This window comes from Bos javanicus, chromosome 6, assembly GCF_032452875.1.
Source record: "Bos javanicus breed banteng chromosome 6, ARS-OSU_banteng_1.0, whole genome shotgun sequence".
Taxonomy (NCBI): domain Eukaryota; kingdom Metazoa; phylum Chordata; class Mammalia; order Artiodactyla; family Bovidae; genus Bos; species Bos javanicus.
The window spans coordinates 63,258,180-63,273,034 of NC_083873.1; the positions used below are offsets into that span (position 1 = coordinate 63,258,180).

General features: G+C 36.7%; 1 protein-coding gene across 1 annotated transcript in view; it reads right to left on the reverse strand.

Moving 5' to 3' along the window:
• KCTD8 (potassium channel tetramerization domain containing 8) overlaps nucleotides 1-14,855 on the reverse strand; it is a 262,777-nt gene that overhangs the window by 108,446 nt on the left and 139,476 nt on the right. The window lies entirely within an intron of this gene.

The following is a 14,855-nucleotide window of genomic DNA, read 5'->3' on the forward strand; positions in this document are numbered from 1 at the left end:
ATTTGTCAGCTCTCAGCTTTCTTTATAGTCCAACTCTCACATCCATACATGACTACTGGAAAAATCATAGCTTTGAGTAGATGGACCTTTGTTGGCAAAGTAATGTCTATGCTTTTTAATATGATGTGTAGGTTGGTCGTAGCTTTTCTTCCAAGGAGTAAACATCTTTTAATTTCATGGCTGAGGTCAACATTTGCAGTCATTTTGGAGACCAAAAAAATGAAATCTCTCACTGTTTCCGTTGTTTCCCCATCTATTTGTCATGATGTGATGGGACTGGATACCATGATCTTAGTTTTCTGAATGTTGAGTTTTATGCCACCTTTTGCACTCTCCTCTTTCACTTTCATCAAGAGGATCTTTAGTTGTTCTTCACTTTTTTTGTTATTGAGTGCAAAAGTAGGAAGTCAAGAAATCCTTGGAGTAACAGGGAAACTTGGCCTTGGAGTACAGAATGAAGCAGGGCAAAGGCTAACAGTGTTTTGCCAAGAGAATAACTGGTCATAGCAAACAACCTCTTCCAACAACATAAGAGAAAACACTACCCATAGACATCACCGGATGGTCAATACCGAGAGTAGATTGATTATATTCTTTGCAGCCAAAGGTGGAGAAGCAATATAAAGTCAGCAAAAACAAGACCAGGAGCTGACTGTGGCTCAGATCATGAACTGCTTATTGCCAAATTCAGAATTAAATTGAAGAAAGTAGGGAAAACCACTAAACCATTCAGGTATGACCTAAATCAAATCCCTTATGATTATACAGTAGAAGTGACAAAAAGATTCAGGGGATTAGATCTGATATAGTGCCATAAGAACTTGATAAAAATCAAGGAAATGCAAAAAGGTAAAATTGTTGTCTGATAAGGCCTTCCAAATAGTTATGAAAAGAGAAGCAAAAGGCAAAGGAGAAAAGGAAAGATATACCCATTTGAATCCAGAGTTCCAGAGAATAGCAAGGAGAGATAAGAAAGCCTTCCTCACTGATCAATGCAAAGAAAGAAAGGAAAACAATAGAATGGGAAAGACTAGAGATCTCTTCAATAAAATTAGAGATACCAAGGGAACATTCCATGCAAAGATGGGAACAATAGAGGACAGAAATAGTATAGACCTAACAGAAGCAGGAGATATTAAGAAGAGGTGGCAAGAATATACAGAAGAACTATACAAAAAAGACCTTCATGACCCAGATAACCACAATTGTGGGATCACTGACCTAGAGCCAGACATCCTGGAATGCGAAGTCAAGTGGGCCTTAGGAAGCATCACTATGAACAAAGCAGGTGGAGGTGATGGAATTCCATTTGAGTTATTTCAAATTCTAAAACATGATGCTGTGAAAGTGCTGCACTCAATATGCCAGCAAGTTTAGAAAATGCAACAGTGGCCACAGGTCTGGAAAAGATCAGTTTTCATTCTAATCCCAAAGAAAGGTGATGCCAAAGAATGCTCAAATTACATACAATTCCACTCATCTCACATGCTAGTAAAGTAATGATCAAAATTCTCCAAGCCAGGGTTCACAGTACATGAACCGTGAACTTCCAGATGCTCAAGCTGGTTTAGAAAAGGCAGAGGAACCAGAGATCAAATTGGCAACATCCGATGGATCATCAAGAAAGCAAGAGAGTTTCAGAAAAACATCTACTTCTGCTTTATTGACTATGCCAAAGCCTTTGACTGTGTGGATCACAATCAACTGTGGAAAATTCTGAAAGAGATGGGAATACCAGACCACCTGACCTGCCTCCTGAAAAATCTGTATACAGGTCAAGAAGCAACAGTTAGAACTGGACATGGAACAACAGACTGGTTCCAAATTGGGAAAGGAGTACATCAAAGCTGTATCTTGTCACCCTGCTTACTTAATTTATACACACAGTACATCATGCAAAATGTCAGGCTGGTTGAAGCACAACCTGGAATCATGATTGCCAGGAGAAATATCAATAACTTCAGATATGTTGAGCACACCATGCTTATGGCAGAAAGTGAAGAACTAAAGAACCTTTTGATGAAAGTGAAAGAGGAGAGTGAAAAAGTTGGGTTAAATAGTCAACATTCAGAAAACTAAGATCATGGTATCTGGTCTCATCACTTCATGGCAAATAGATGGGGAAACAGTGAACAGTGTCAGCCTTTATTTTGGGGGGCTCCAAAACCACTACAGATCGTGACTGCAGACATGAAATTAAAAGACACCTGCTCCTTGGAAGAAAAGTTATGGCCAACCTAGATGGCATATTCAAAAGCAGAGTAATTACTTTGCCAACTAAGGTCTATCTAGTCAAACCTATGGTTTTTCCAGGAGTCATGTATGGAAGTGACAGTTGGACTATAAAAAAATCTGAGCGCAGAAGTATTGATGCTTTTGAACTGTGGTGTTGGAGAAGACTCTTGAGAGTCCCTTGGACAGCAAGGAGATCCAACCAGTCCATCCTAAAAGAAATAAGTCCTGAATATTCACTGGAAGGACTGATGCTAAAGCTGAAACTCCAGTTCTTTGGTCACCTGATGAGAAGAAATGACTCATTTGAAAAGACCCTGATGCTGGGAAAGATTGAAGGCAGGTAGAGAAGGGGACGACATAGGATGAGATGGTTCGATGATATCACCGATTCAATGGACATGAATTAAACTCCGGTAGTTGGTGATGGACAGGAAGGCTTAGCATGCAGTCCATGGTGTCACAAAGAGTCGGACAGCACTGGGTGACTAAACTGAACTGAGTGCAGCACTTTCACAGCATCATCTTTCAGGATTTGGAATAGCTCAACTGGAATTCCATCACCTCCACTAGCTTTGTTTGTAGTGACGCTTTCTAAGGCCCACTTGACTTCACATTCCAGGATGTCTGGTTCTAGGTCAGTGATCACACCATCGTGATTATCTGGGTCGTGAAGATCTTTTTTTGTACACTTCTTCTGTGTATTCTTGTCATCTCTTCTTAATATCTTCTGCTTCCGTTAGGTCCATACCATTTCTGTCCTTTATCGAGCTCATCTTTGCATGAAATGTTCCCTTGATGTCTCTAATTTCCTTGAAGAGATTTCTAGTCTTTCCCATTCTGTTGTTTTCCTCTAGTTCTTTGCATTGATCACTGAGGAAGGCTTTCTTATGCCTCCTTGTTATTCTCTGGAACTCTGCATTCAGATGGGTATATCTTTCCTTTTCTCCTTTACCTTTAGCTTCTCTTCTTTTCTCAGCTATTTGTAAGTCCTCATCAGACAATCATTTTGCCTTTTTGCATTTCTTTTTCTTGCAGATGGCCTTGATCACTGCCTCCTGTACAGTGTCATGAACCTCCATCCATAGTTCTTCATGCACTCTATCAGATCTAATCCCTTGAATCTTTTTGTCACTTCTACTGCATCATCCATAAGGGATTTGATTTAGGTCATACCTGGATGGTATAGTGGTTTTCCCTATTTTCTTCAATTAAATACATATGATCAATATCAGTAATATATTTTTCTCCTTTCAATGGTTTACTTATTTTTTAATGTAATAGAAAATGAAAATTAACTAAGGTATGAAATCTTAAAAAAAATAGCAATAGAGAATCACAACTATATATGAATACATAACTAACTCCTAACTCCTAAATGCATTTGGACATACCTAGAAAGTTTAGTATTTGCATAGTTGTATTAAGAAAGTATTTTTATATCCTCTGTTCTGCCACCTTTAAGACTGAAGTTTGCTAAGCATTCCTTCACAACTATCTTTATACATAAACATGTGTTTTTATACACATGCACAGTAGAACTGGTTATTTGATTCTTTTGTTTGTTGTTGGTATTCTATATATGCAACAATGTTTGTAGGAAGACAAACAGGTTTGTTCAATGTATGGTCCAGATACTGTCCTAAAATTGCCTGGTAATGAGCCAGCTGGGACTAGGGCTTTTCTTGTCTCCCAACAAGGGATGCTGTGCAGAATCTTCATTTTACCCAAAGGCTCCATTTGGCAGGCAGCTGGCGTTCTAACACACCATTACTAGTTGATAATCTACTTCAAACTGTATATCCAAACTCAGACTGTTTTCTCCCAATTCTGAGGTCACAGTCAGACCCATCTCACATAGAATGAGAGCATCAGAATGGTGGGTCACTTTCTTGTAACACAGTCCTGTGATATAGCCAGCTGTGCCCGGCCCAAGTAATATTTTCTGCAGAATTCCAAGAAAACTAGAAACTTATATGTATCCGCCATCTGCCCATGAGTTCCAGTCAGAGAAAGGGAACATTTTCTTAGTTTGTGCTTCCCAAATCTCTGTGCATCAGTGGCTTCAAATGTGAGGTAAGCACCAACTGGTGCATGTTAGCTAAAAAGTATTTAAATGAATATACCAACAGACAGAGATATAGCTAGAGTGCTACAGGAGGTTGTAGTCAATATGATGGCCATGTGGTCCAGTGGCCTCTGTGCTATAGAGGTCCTGAAGCAGGTCAGTCAACTGCCCTTGGGAGGATACCTATAATCTTAACTGAAATTGGTCTCTAATTTGGTACTTCATTTAATTTGAAGAAACAGTATTTTCTGGCTCAGAATCAACTCCTCAGTGGAAATTTTCACCTTCCCATTAATTAACAGTGAGTTGGCTTGTCATTTATTTGGTTTATCTATAATTCAGATTCTGTCTACAAGAATGATGTATACCATTGATTAACACATATAGTACAAAATTATTGTTGTCTATAGTTTACAAGGTACTGGTTTAGGTAATGAAGATACGATTATATCATACTAGGAGATACAGATAAATATCTGAGGCAAAGAGACTGGAATAGGCATAGGGTCCTTTGGAACAGATACCTAATTTCTGACCTAAAAAGTATATTAAATTTTAGCCTAGTAGAGATGTGAGGAAAGAAAATTCAAATACAGAAACAACATCTGCAAAAACCTGCAAGGAAACTTGCCAAAATTAGGTAAGTGAAGGTAGATCCTCCTTCATGAAACCAACTGAGCAAGGAAGGAGTCAGAAGAGAGAGGGCTGAAAAAATAAACCAATAGTGAGATACGAATGGTCATGTAAAATATGGTAAGCATTTTGACCTAAATTAAACTAGGTTTTAGAAGAAAGAAACTTTTATAAGTTCAAGAGAGACCAGAACATTAAATGGATAGAATCCAGTGACTAGTTGGAGACGATGAAGAATTAATGATATTATCCCAAAGTCTAGTTTGAGCACCTTTCTTCAATCATAAAGAAAGACAAACTAGACAATACTACAGGTTTCTGTAGTTTGGTGAGACAAAACACAAAGAAATTATGCATTCTGTTTTGGAAATGAGGGTCTGAGGTGATGTGAGACATACAAATTCATGCAGCTGGTAGGAGTTGATATATATTAGGCTGAAGTCCCAGGAGATATGTAATTTAGATTTGTAACCATCAGAATATAGCTGTTGTTGTTGCTGTTCAGTCGCTCAGTCATGTCTGACTCTTTGCAACACCATAGACTGCAGCATGCCAGGTTTCCCTGTCCTTCACCATATCCCAGAGCTTGGCCAAACTAATGTCCATTGAGTTGGCGATGCCATCCAATCAGCTTATCCTCTGTCATCCCCTTCTTCCAGTGCCTTCAATTTTTCCCAGCATCAGGGTCTTTTATAATGAGTTGGCTCTTTGCATCAGGTGGCCAATGTATTGGAGCTTTAGCTCCAGCATTAGTCCTTCCAATGAATATTCTGGACTGATTTCCCCCAGGATTGACTATTTGATCTCCTTGTAGTCCAAGGAACTCTCAAGAGTCTTCTCCAACATCACAGTTCAAAATCATCAATTCTTCAGTGCTCAGCCTTCTTTACGGTCCAATTCTCACATCCATACATGACTACCGGAAAAACCACAGCTTTGACTAAACGGACCTTTGTTGGTAAAGTGATGTATCTACTTTTTAATATGCTGTCTAGGTTGGTCATAGCTTTTCTTCCAGGGAGCAAGCATCTTTTAATTTCATGGCTGCAATCACCATTTGTAGTGATTTTGGAACCCAAGTAAATAAAGAACATAGCTGACATATGTCAACAGAAAAGTAGTAAGAAAAAGGAAAAAATAGTGTCATGAAAGTCAAATAATAGATTCAATTTTTTTAATTATGTAAGTTACAGTTCCTTATAATCGACCCAAGCAGTGAACTGTGCACTAAGTATGAAATGAACTCTGTTTTCTTCACCAATGCAATCTCAATTCTCAGAAGTCATTGGTAACACTTTGGTGTGTATGACCAGACACTGTCTCAGTTCAGTTCAGTTCAGTTCAGTTCAGTCGCTCAGTTGTGTCCGACTCTTTGAGACCCCATGAATCACAGTACGCCAGGACTCCCTGTCCATCACCAACTCCCAGAGTTCACTCAAACTCATGTCCATCGAGTCGGTGATGCCATCCAGCCATCTCATCCTCTGTCGTCCCCTTCTCCTACCACCTTCAATCATTCCCAGCATCAGAGTCTTTTCCAATGAGTCAACTCTTGGCATGAGGTGGTCAAAGTACTGGAGTTTCACCTTTAGCATCATTCCTTCCAAAGAAATCCCAGGGCTGATCTCCTTCAGAATGGACTGGTTGGATCACCTTGCAGTCCAAAGGACTCACAAGAGTCTTCTCCAACACCACAGTTCAAAAGCATCAATTCTTTGGCGCTCAGCTTTCTTCCCAGTCCAACTTTCACATCCATACATGACCACTGGAAAAACCACAGGCTTGACTAGACGGACCTTTGTTGGCAAAGTAATGTCTCTGCTTTTGAATATGCTATCTAGGTTGGTCATAACTTTCCTTCCAAGGAGTAAGCATCTTTTAATTTCATGGCTGCAGTCACCATCTGCAGTGATTTTGGAGCCCCCAAAAATAAAGGCTGACACTGTTTTCACTGTTTCCCCATCTATTTCCCATGAAATGATGGGACCAGATGCCATGATCTTAGTTTTCTGAATGTTGAGCTGTAAGCCAACCTTTTCACTCTCCTCTTTCACTTTCATCAAGAGGCTCTTTAGTTCCTCTTCATTTTCTGCCATAAGGGTGGTGTCATCTGCATATCTGAGGTTATTGATATTTCTCCCAGCAATCTTGATTCCAGCTTGTGCTTCTTCCAGTCCAGCGTTTCTCACGATGTACTCTGCATCTAAGTTAAATAAGCAGGATGACAGTATACAGCCTTGATGTACTCCGTTTCTTATTTGGAACCAGTCTGTTGCTCCATGTCCATATAAATACATAACATTTATACCCATATTTATACAGAGGGATCATATTCTATATTCTACAACTTGTTTTATTTATTAGACTCTGGATATATTTTACTATCTGAATGACATCATATTCTATTGTATGAATATACCATGAGTAAATCATTTAAATTTTATATTTAAATTCTTATTCTAGGAATAATTCAAGGACAATATAAAAATAATAAAAAATAAAAAATAAAATTTAAAATTTAAAATCTCCATCCTCAACTAGAACCAACCCCTGTCATTACTTTTGGATATCTGAAGATTGTTTCCAAGTATTACACTTAAAAATCTGCTATATAATTCACCAACTTTTTATTTCTATTATACCTGTAAAAGATGAAAAATAGGAAATTTATGCAGCATCTCATTTCTCTTGCTCTCTACATCCAAATCTTTGTTACTTAATAATTTTAATTTTTTCTAGGGTTTTTATTTTTCATTCACTTATGTAAGAGATTGTAATCTACTTCTCTTGAGTTGTTTATCACTTTTAATATTATTTATTTACCCTCCAATCAAAAAGAGAGAAAACTAGCTACTTAGCTTCTGGCCATCTTTCTTCCATTTCTCAAAGATTTTGGCATAAATTATTTTAGGATCAAAATTTTGCATTCTCTTCTGTAAATATAAATTCTAAAGTAATTTTCTTTATTTCTATAGCTTAGTACTAAAATTGTTTAACCATTGTACAGAATTTAATGTGCAATTATGTAAACATTATGTACTATAGAATCAAAAAGCGTACTGAACTCATAGAAACTTAAGAGTACATTATTTAAACTCTTGTTTCCAGTTCCTTTTCCAACTTTCTTATAATATTTTTGTAGTCCACAGTGCCCTTCCTCCTCCCATTTTTAGGGGAGGTTTTTCTTTTTATTTCCTGGAATACTTGCTCAAGTGACTTTTTTTCATAAAATAAATATGTACATGAAAATTTCTCAGTCATTCTATTCCTGCAAAAGTGTGTATTTTAACTCCGCATTTGATTGACAGTATATCCAGATATCTAGGTTCAAAACATTTTCTCTCAGACTTAGGAAACTATTGTTCCAGGGTCTGATGTTGCTGATGAGAAGTCTGATGCCTCTATGAGTGCCAATTCTTTGAAATCAACATATATTAGCATAATTTTGCTTTGTCTCATTTCTTTCTGGATGATTTCTAGGATTTTTCTCTTTAACCTTGATATTCTAAAATTTTATTCTTTTGGTTCTTTTCATCTTGCTCAGCAATGAAAAACCAGTTTTTACCAATGTATTCAAAACATCAGCTGTCAGTGTCTTTCTATTCTCCCTCTAAAACTCATTTGGACATGCGCTGGGCTTTTCTCATTTACTTTTCTTTAATTTTCCTCCTAATCTTCATCTGTTTCTTTTTTGTCTTAGTTCTGTCAGATTTCTTGATTTTTTTTTTCCAGATGATTTGTTGCTGTTTTTTAAGAAGGGGACAACAGAAGATGAGATGGTTGGACGGCATCACTGACACGATGGACATGAGTTTGAGTAAGCTCTGGGAGATGGTGATGGACAGGGAAGCCTGGTGTGCTGCAGTCAATAGGGCTGCACAGAGTTGGACACAACTCAGTGACTAAACTGATTGCTTGTTTATTGTTGCCACATTTCTTTTTTAAGATAGAAGTTACTATATCACACTTAAAATACAGTGAAAGAAACTTTTAGATAGAAACATTTTATTGGAAGAAAGAAAGGAAAAGAGAGGGTATAATTTATGAAATGTGTCGTTGAGTAGGCAGAAAAGAGTAGAATCCTGGGTAGAGGTGGAAGAACTCACTTTAGATAAGATGACCGACAGAGAGGAGGGAAGGACAGGTGTGGATATAGACTAGAAATAGACAGCAGTAAAATCACAAAGGTTTTTTTCCTATTCACTTTTATTTTATATGTGAAATACCAGCTAAGAATATATCCTATGTGTTAGCTAGCCTAGGAAATTTAGAGAGGGTTGGAATAGTTGCCATAGATAATGGAAGAGAGAGAATTTGGATAACACTGAAGTACAGAGGAAGTATCAAGGATCCAACTGAGGGTGGGTATCATTCTTCTATAGTAACACAAGCTTCAGTTTGTAATTTTCTATAGTAGTTTTCAGCAATCTAAATAAGGGTGCAGCTAGGTTTATCTAGAGTTAAGGTTTTACCCAGTAAGGAACTGGAAGATTTGGTAAAGACTATCTGAAATTTGACTATAATGCTTAAGATGAGTAAGAAGGGAGTAAAACTAGGAGATGACTGATAGGGAAAAAAAGAGAATTTAGGGACTATGTACTTTTGTGGTTAAAAATTCAAAATACAGAGTGAAGTAAGCCAGAAAGAAAAACACCAATACAGTATACTAACACATATATATGGAATTTAGAAAGATGATAATGACAACCCTGTATGCGAGACAGCAAAAGAGTCACAGATGTATAGAACAGTCTTTTGGATTCTGTGGGAGAGGGAGGGGGGGATGATTTGGGAGAATGGCATTAAAACATGTATAATATCATATAAGAAACGAATCGCCAGTCCAGGTTCAATGCAGGATACAGGAAGCCTGGGGCTGGTGCACTGGGATGACCCAGAGGGATGGTATGGGGAAGGAGGTGGGAGGGGGGTTCAGGATGGGGAATACGTGTACACCCGTGGCAGATGCATGTTGATGTATGGCAAAACCAATACAATATTATAAGGTAAAAAATAATAATAATAAAAAGAAAAAAAAGAAAGTAAAAAAATTCAAAATAGTGTATAAACAGAATGAGAGAGTTGCAGGAAAAGATGCTATGACTACAGAATCTTTTTTTAATTTAAAATAGTAAAGAAATGCATTCCTATGCCATGACCCTCTTATAGATATGGAAATAAATTTCTAATTAAATTCTTACTTCAAAGTGAATAATTATTATGTAATTCCTTTCAGAGATAAGAAAATCACACAAAAACACACATAAGAACAGTAACTTGCACAGGGTTACACAAAATACCAAAAGGTGATAAATCTAAAATTTGGTGTTCATAAAATCAGTCCTATATTCTTCATGCTTTTTCTGTGTCTCAGTGATATTTCCAATGAGAAGGGCACCAGCAAGAGAATGACAGTCCTATGTCCTTTCCTATGAAGCATCAAATCCCACAGCAAGTTACTCTTATATACTCCTATACTTTCTGTCCATCATTTCATACATGATTTCCTATAAAGAAAATGGTCCCTTTGTGGGAAAGTTTGGGCACTTCAAATTTGGGGGGATTTTTACTTGCAACAAGGTTTTTCTAAGGGCACTTAGAAAAGGATATTTCAAATTTTTCTTCAATAAAAATCTCACTCTAGATTCTGGTACTGCCCTAATTTATTATATTGCCCTAAGAATACAGGTTATGATTCAGATATATAGCTAATGCCTAGTCACAGGTACCTTTTCCCCATAAATATTGTGAAATAAAGCTTTATACATTTTGCTGGTGTAGGGAGAATCACTGAAAAATAGACTTCTCCCAATAAAGCATTTTTATTTTGGAAGTATAATTACAGTCTCAGAGGACTCTGCTAGAATTCATTTCAGGAAAGGTTTGAAACTGAAAGACTGGGAGGCCCAACAGTCAAGCAGCAGTTGTGTGCAAGAAAATGCAGACAAGCTCACCCAATCTATAATCAATCCCTGCGCAATGGTGACTGGAAAACGGAAGAGAGAAAATGAAACAAAGTCCATGGTTTATTCCTGATTCTTAGAAAAGTCCATAGACACTTCTGCTTTGCTAGTGTATTTTAAGACATCTTAAGAACGCACACAAAAGGACAAGTTCAGAGTGACAAGAGAAAAACGACAGTAGAACCAGGGGCTTCAGAAAATGACATTCCCAGCTGGATTTCCACATTCTGTTTCTCATCCCTAGAAACTGTTCCTTGTGGTGTTAAGGCTCCTTTCGTTCCATTTTTGTTCCAAAAGTGTCATTTGCTCACAGCAGCTTTCATCAGTCACCTTGGGTGAATACTTGCCAACCTGTTTTGCTTATCATTCAGTACATTTCCTTCAAAATATTTATCATAATACCTGTTTTACTTGTAGCTTTTATTCTAACTTTCTCTGTTTTCTTTTTAACCCCCATTTTTACTGTATGAGCAATTCAATCAGCATCAAGGCTGTTTTATGTAAAAATATGTACCATGAACCTTATACACAGTATGCACTTGATTATCTTTTGCTGATTTAATCTACCATCCTCAACTTTATAAGAACAATCTCCCAAAGGTTCACTTAAGATTTACTGTGTCACTCAGGTTTGTATTTGAGTTCAGGCAACAGAGACTCCACAGTGTCCTATCCAAACGATATAGTTGTTTTACTTTATGTTCTTATATAACAAAGTGCTCAGAGATAAGTAATAGCTCAGGAAAGGTGTGACAACTCCACATTACCATTATCCTAAAATCCTTGGATTTTTTTGTTTTCCCAGACTTAGTTTAGCATCCTGCATCAGAGATTGTAAAACGTGTTTTTTACTTGTTGGGAATATCATAAAAAGTATCAGTGGTTCTGTTAGTAAAAAGTCTGGGCAGAGAATTAAGCTTTATACACACTAGAATGTCTCTTGACTGATATATAACAACTGCAAAAAATCATCATCACATTGTTTATATCACCCCAGCAGGCATGATCGTCAATAGATTGTCCTACATGGGAAACAAAATCTTTATCAGAGAAGGCCTAGAGAGCACTGAGTTAAAATGAAGAGAGATAGATGAATGAAATAACAATGTAATGGCAGAATAAGACAGCTTAATGTATACATCTTCACTTTGGGATGACTTGTCCAGTGATATATGAATATTCAGTTTGTTGAAAAAGGCATCTTTTTCTCTAGACCATATTTGAACTGACACAGTGAACTCAATTACAGGACCCTGTCTTTTCTATACTTCCTTTTCTGACTAAATCCTTTATTGAGGGATACTCTTTATATTTTACTATGTTAAATTAAATTTAATCTTGTAATTCAAGAAGCTGATATTTCTCTTTAAGACAACTTTGCATATCTCTGATCTGATGTGTTTCGTGTTGACTTCACAGTTGAACACTCAGAAAACAATTTCATTCCCATTTTTTCCAAGTGTTCCTGGGACATTAGTATAGTCAGGAAATACTGACAAAGGGTACATATAATAGTCAATACGTAGTGTGCAATAGGAATAAAGATTTTTCTTCTAATGTCCAATACTGATATTGGCTTCCCCTTGGAGACATTAGTAAATGTATTATTTTCTAAATCTAAGAATTGCTAAGATTTCTGAATGTTTGGTTCCTTAACATAAGCCAACACTTTACTAATTTATTCTCTTTTTAAGTGTAAGGATTTGGAATCAAAATGGTCCAATTTGAGGCTGGCTTTACAGTGCTACCTGTGATTTTAGGCAACTCACATGACATCCCTGAACTCATTTCTCCATCCAGAGAAATGATATATCTGCCAAGCTATCACACAGGGTTGTTTTAAAAATCAGATTACAGAGGTATGAGGAAAAGTGAAAGGAAAGGTGAAAGGAACAATCTTGGTTAAGGCAGAATTTCTAAGTGTTGCTCACCTCTAAATTTCTAAAATTCTGGAAAAAAGAACTATAAATACAATTGTCTGTTTTATATAGCCAATGCAGATAACTAGCCACAATTACGTCTTTGGAGGGTAGCAGATAGTTTGGACAGATAAGCTGAGATGCCTCACATGTGTGTATGTAAGATTCCTGAAAAGACAGGAGGAATCCAAGGTGAAGAGAACAGTTCAAAAACTAATGAGAGGATGAGGTTGAAGGCAAGCTTTCCTAGTACTGCCATCTTCTAGAATAGAATTCTTAGCCATTTAATAATTATAAATTTAAATCTTCCATTCTAGGTTTTTGTGAAAATATATTAGTCAAAGTATGAAGGTAAACTCTGTCTTATTTAATAATTTGCTAATTAGATACACAACTTTAAATATTCATACATATAATTCTTCTTTGCACCTGCAAATGTTAGCAGCTGGCATAAATCTTAGTCTCTCCCTATGCTTAGGAAATATTTATAAACAGCCCTACAGAAGGAGATGTACCCTCAACACCTTAATTCATGGGGTATACAGTCACCCTAGTGCTATAAGGCACATCCAGAACAGGGCAGGAAGAAACATGTACAGATACACAAGATAATCCTAGCATCTGCTTCAGAGAGTGGTGAGGTAGGATAACTCTAGAGCCAATGCATAACTTCTCAAAATGGAATCTCTGGATATAAAGGAAAAACAAATATGTGAACACTGTACTAATGGCCAGACAGGAGTTGTGGTCTAAAACATTTATTTTGAAAAGCATTATCCTGCTACTGTTCCATTCACAACTTTGTACCGTTCTGGGCTTTGTTTGTTCCATTCTTTAAGTACATTGGACATCTATGCATGATGAGCCTTTTGTATATTTTAACCTTAACACTTCATATTTTGGGTCATTTTTACTTTCAGGAATAACAGCATAGCACCAGTCACACTAGGATTAAACATGATTGTGTGTGTGTATGTGTGTGTGTGTGTGTGTGTGTCTGTGTGTCTGTGTGTCTGTGTGTCTGTGTGTGTGTTCTGGCAGCTGTTTACACCTCATGGATTAATTTTTTTCTAAAAAAAATAAAAAACAGGATTCTACTTTGTGCCATTTGCCTTTAACCTCCATGGGTTCAGAATTAGGATTAAAGCAATTTGATTTGGTGAAAGTGACTACTTAAATCCCTCAGTATATAAAAAACATAGGTCTATTCCCATATATTTTATTTACTTACAGGGTTTGGGACCTGAATTACCAAGATAATTTTCTTCAATCTTCACTGTATTTGTCTCAACAATTTAAAACTTAAACACCATTTTATTTTTCACATTTTAGCTTAGGATTTTTTGTATAAACAGGTTGTATCTTTCCTCCTCGGCTTTAAGCCCTATTTGTTTGTCTAGTTAGCTTTCTCTGAATTTGTTATTTACTATGGGTGGCCAAGGCTGATACTCCTGTCTTTCTAATATCTGAACATTTGAAAGCAAGCTGTTTTCCAGAAAGATTCCCATGCATGAGTAACAGTAGTCTGACAGTGAAATTAACCACCTCACATTCTTCATCCCTTTATTCTTCCAAATGAGAAAACTAATCTTGTTATGTAAGAAGTCATTACTTCATCTACTCATCAGCTGTTTCTGACATGCTCCAGTTGGCTCTCAGTTTGGAAATAAAATTACACAAGGATGAAAATGAAGCCTGTTTCAGAACATTTTCAAGGAAGATTTGTTCCTTTAATGGGCTCTTTGCTGAAAGATATGGTTTTTAATTTGTGAGAAAATAAAAATGCAGTTCAACCAAGTGAAGCATAAAAAGTCATGGGTCAAAAGACTTTCTTATTTTTATAGCAAGAAGTTCAAACTCCATATGAAGTGAAATCACAAGCACAGTTCTTGCTGTGATTTACTTCTAACAGTTTGGGTAATTCATCAGAAAATAATTCAAAACAGTCTGGTTTTGATGTCAGGGTTTCATATATACTAGTTGCAGAACCAGTATTTTTTCTAAGTAAAGTATTAAGCACATTAACTTCAACCTCACCAT